Raw genomic sequence first — 4,655 nt, 5'->3', positions numbered from 1 at the left:
AAGACATTCTATAAGATTACAGGCCTGCATCATTAAAAAGTCGACAGGGAACCCTCCTCCACTGCTGGTGGGAATGTGAATTGATGTAGCCACTATGGAGAATATATGAAGGTTCCTTAAAAAACTAAAAATAGAGCTACCATATGATTCAGCAGTCCCACTCCCGGGCATTTATCCAGAGAAAACTCTAATTCGAAAAGATACATGCACTCCAAAGTTCATGGCAGCACTGTTCACAATAAAGCCAAGATATGTAAGCAACCTAAATGTTCATCAACAAATGAATGGATAAAGAAGATGTGGCATATATGTATATATATATATGTACAAGCACATACACACAATGGAACTACTCAGCCGTAAAAAAGAATGAAGGGACTTCCCTGGTGGCACAGTGGATAAGACTCTGCACTCCGAATGCAGGGGTCCCAGGTTCGACCCCTGGTCAGGGAACTAGATCCCACGTGCCGCAAATAAGAGTTCACATGCCACAACTAAGGAGCCCGCCTGCTGCAACTAACACCCAATGCAACCAAATAAACAACTAAATATTAAAAAAAAAAGAATGAAATAATGCCATTTGCAGCAACATAGATGGACCCAGAGATTATCATACTAAGCGAAGTAAGTCAGAGAAAGACAAACATCATATGGTATCACTTATATGTGGAATCTAAAATAGGACACAAATGACCCTATTTACAAAACAGAACCATATTCTCAGACATAGAAAACAAAATTATGGTTACCAAAGGGGAAGGAGGGGGTGGAGGGATAAATTAAGAGTTTGGGATTAGCAAATGCAAACTACTATATAAAAAATAGACAACAAGGTCCAAGTGTATATAGCACGGGGAACTATATTCAATATCTTGTAATAACCTACAATGAAAAAGGATATATATATATATATATATATATAACTGAATCACTTTTTTGTACACCAGAAACTAACACAACGTTGTAAATCAACTATGCTTCAATTAAAAAGAAAAGATTACTGGCCTATAATCTATATGATCATGAGGGCTGGGGAAATACTAAGAAACTATTCCAGAATGAAGGAGACTGAAAGAGACATGACAACTAAAGGTAACACATGATTATGAACTGGATCCTTTTGTTTCTATAAAGGACATTATTGGGACACCTGAATGGTGGAAATGTATCAATGTTAATTTCCTGATTTTGTTGATTATATTGTGGTTATGTCAGAGGAGGTCCTTCTTGCAGGAAATCCACACTAAAGTACTCAGGGGTGATCAGGCATCCTATCAGCAACTGACTCTCAAAAGGTTCCGCGGAGCGGAAGGTATTTTTACCATACTTGCAGCTTTTGCATAAATTTGAGATTGTTTCAAAATTTAAAACTTGTTTTAAATTACCTAGTAAAAATTTTGCCTCGAATCCCTGACCCCCATCTGGCTACCCCTCCCCAATAACAGGTAACCATATAGCCTGATGTATTCTTTAGAGATTTTCTTTCTAATGTATATATAAGAATGAATAATCCAATGACCACAACTTAAGAGGAACTCTACAATACAGGGATCTCTGAATCACAATTTGCTAGAGGATCTTGAAACCTTGCCAGGGCTCCAGACCCAGCTCTGGGTACCTTGTCCCTCAGCCCCATAGCTCTTGGGGATGCCCAGTCTGGGGGTGCGGAGCCCCCGTTCTCATGGCTCACCTTACCAGGACGGCAACTTGCATTCTTCGTCCTCTTTCTCCTCTCATCAAAAGTGATACGGCTTTAAGGGGGAGGGGGTTGGGGGAGGGGTGGAACGGGAGGTTGGGGTTAGCAGATGTAAGCTTTTATAGAGAGAATGGATAAACAACAAGGTCCTACTGTGTAGCACAGGGAACTATATTCAATATCCTGTGATAAACCATAAGGGAAAAGAATATGTAAAAAAGAATGCATATATATGTATAACTGAATCACCGTGCTGTACAGCAATAATTAACACAACACTGTAAATCAAGTACACTTCAATTAAAAAACAAAAAAGAGGGACTTCCCTGGTGGCACAGTGGTTAAGAATCTGCCTGCCAATGCAGGGCACACGGGTTCGAGCCCTGGTCCGGGAAGACCCCACATGCCGCAGAGCAACTAAGCCCATGTGCCACAACTACTGAGCCTGCACTCTAGAGCCCGCGCGCCACAACTACTGAGCCTGCGTGCCACAACTACTGAAGCCCGCACGTCTAGAGCCTGTGCTCCTCAACAAGAGAAGCCACCACAATGAGAAGCCTGTGCAATGCAAAGAAGAGTAGCCCCCGCTCGCCGCAACTAGAGGAAGCCTGAGCGCAGCAACAAAGACCCAACGCAGCCAAAATAAATAAATAAAATTATAAAAAGAAAAATAAAATTTAAAAAATTTTAAAAAAACCAAAAAGGGAATTACAAAAGGTAAAAATGAAAAACAGAAGTCACACCGCTTTGCAGAAATAAAATGATTCTTGCTCAAATAGCTCACCCACCCAAGCCACCCACCCGTGGGAAACATATAATATGTCAGAACCTCATTTGGGGACATTTAGATTTTCTTTGAGGCTGATACTTCAAAATGTTCAGTGCACCCAAAGCTTCATTAACATTGGTTTACTTCAAACAAATACAATCACCAGTGAATACATTTCCATTCTAAGTAAAGACAGAGAACTAAAGAGAGACACGGGGACTGTGAGGAAGAGAAAAAGGCTGAGACAAAATTTCAAGCAGAGGCCAGGCACCATGGAGGTGGGGGAGGGGAACTGTTGTGTCTCCTGGAAATACTGGTCTCCAGTTAATGTTTTATACACAAACTTGGGGGCTTCCCTGGTGGCGCAGTGGTTAAGAATCCGCCTGCCGGTGCAGGAGACAAGGGTTTGAGCCCTGGTCTGGGAAGATCCCACATGCCGCGGAGCAACTAATAAGCCTGTGCGCCACAACTACTGAGCCTGCGCTCTAGAGACCACGAGCCACAACTACTGAAGCCCGCGTGCCTACAGCCCCTGCTCTGTAGCAAGAGAATCCACGGCAATGAGAAGCCCACACACCGCAATGCAGAGTAGCCCCCGTTCGCCGCAACCAGAGAAACCCCGCGCGCAGCAACGAAGACCCAACGCAGCCCCCCCCAAAATAATAAATAAATAAACAAACAAATAAAATAAAGTTCCCTTTAAAACGAAAACAACCTGGCCCGGAAAGAGGGACTTTCTCCTTTCAACATGGAATCACAGAGGCCTTTCCCCATAGCTTCTACAGCAGAGCTTTTTCCTTATCACATCCACTGTCATTCCTCATCTCTCAATTGAAGAGCTAAATTATTGTTCCCCAGGAAGGAATTCTGGGAGCACAAATTCTCTCCAGGTGGAGGCCCATCCATAGGACAGGCTCTTTACACTTGGCCTTTTACAAGTCCTCCTCAGACACAGCCTGTTACTTGTTTTTGGTGGGGGGCGGCGGTGGTAGTGGTATTCTTTTTCCGATTCTCTTCCATTATAGATTACTACAAAACATTGAGTATAGCTCCCTGTGCTATACAGTAGGTCCTTGTTGGTGATCTATTTTATGTATAGGAGTGTGTGTAAATTAATCCCAAACTCCCCCGGCCCCCTGCCCCCAGCCCGTTACTTTTTCAGTGCACAGTTCCTCTCTGTGGCCCTGACCATATCGGGCTCCACTAAGGCCTCCTGAGTGCCCTGGGGGTTCACACAGCTGTCAGCCCCTGGCTTGGAATGAACATGGCCTTTCAGAGACCTCGCTCCTTAAGGAAGCAGGACCTTTTTTGTTTACTTACTTATTTAACAAATGTGTTTGAGATGCCCACTGTGTGCCTGGCACTGGCTCAACACTGAGGATGCAGGGGGACAACAAGATGGCGCCCACGCTCTGTTGAAGGACATGGGAGACAAAGATTTAAATTACACATTTAAGTATGTAATTACAATGGTAGCAAGTGCTAGGAAGTAGACATCCAGGAGGCAATGACAAAGCGTATCATACTGGAGGTTCCTGAGACTAGTTTAAAGAAGAGACATGTGAGCTGAGGGAGGACGATGAGTGGGAATTAACCTGGAGAAGAAGTGGTGGGGGGGGGAGGTAAATGTGTAATCACTGAAAAGTGTTCAGCAAAGAAGGTAATCTGATTCACCTGACTTTTTAAAATAAATTTATTTATTTATTTATTTTTGGCTGCGTTGCTGCACGCGGGCTTTTCTCTGGTTGCGGCAAGTGGGGGCTACTCTTTGTTGCGGTGCGTGGGCTTCTCATTGTGGTGGCTTCTCTTGCTGCAGAGCACGGGTTCTAGGCACATGGGCTTCAGTAGCTGTGGCAGGTGGGCTTCACAAGTTATGGCTCGCGGGCTCTAGAGCTCAGGCTCAGTTAGTTGTGGCGCACGGGCTTCGCTGCTCTGCGTCCTGTGGGACCTTCCTGGACCAGGGCTCGAACCCGTGTCCCCTGCACTGGCAGGCTGATTCTTAACCACTGTGCCACCAGGGAAGTCCCTCAACTGACGTTTTTACCAGAGCATTCTTAGTAAGAAGATAAATAACCCAGTTTTAAAACTGAGCAGAAGATTTAAATAGACACTTCCCCGAAGAAGATACTTGGCTGGCAAATAAGCACGTGAAACCTCGCTCAATCAACATCATCAGACATTAGGAAAATA

The 4,655-nt window shown here is 44.2% G+C and overlaps 1 non-coding gene across 1 annotated transcript; it reads left to right on the top strand.

The window, feature by feature from the left end:
* Window positions 1–380: 380 nt before the first annotated feature.
* Window positions 381–453, top strand: TRNAR-CCG (transfer RNA arginine (anticodon CCG)). Its single transcript has one exon. It is a non-coding gene; the product is annotated as a tRNA-Arg (tRNA).
* The last annotated feature ends 4,202 nt before the right edge of the window (window positions 454–4,655 follow it).

The sequence above is a fragment of the Delphinapterus leucas genome, chromosome 19, assembly GCF_059928025.1.
Source record: "Delphinapterus leucas isolate spDelLeu-1000000601 "Yukka" chromosome 19, BTC_Dleu_Yukka2, whole genome shotgun sequence".
NCBI lineage: Eukaryota > Metazoa > Chordata > Mammalia > Artiodactyla > Monodontidae > Delphinapterus > Delphinapterus leucas.
Note: the sequence above shows the minus strand (reverse complement) of the source record. Positions and strands in the feature narration are given on the sequence as shown.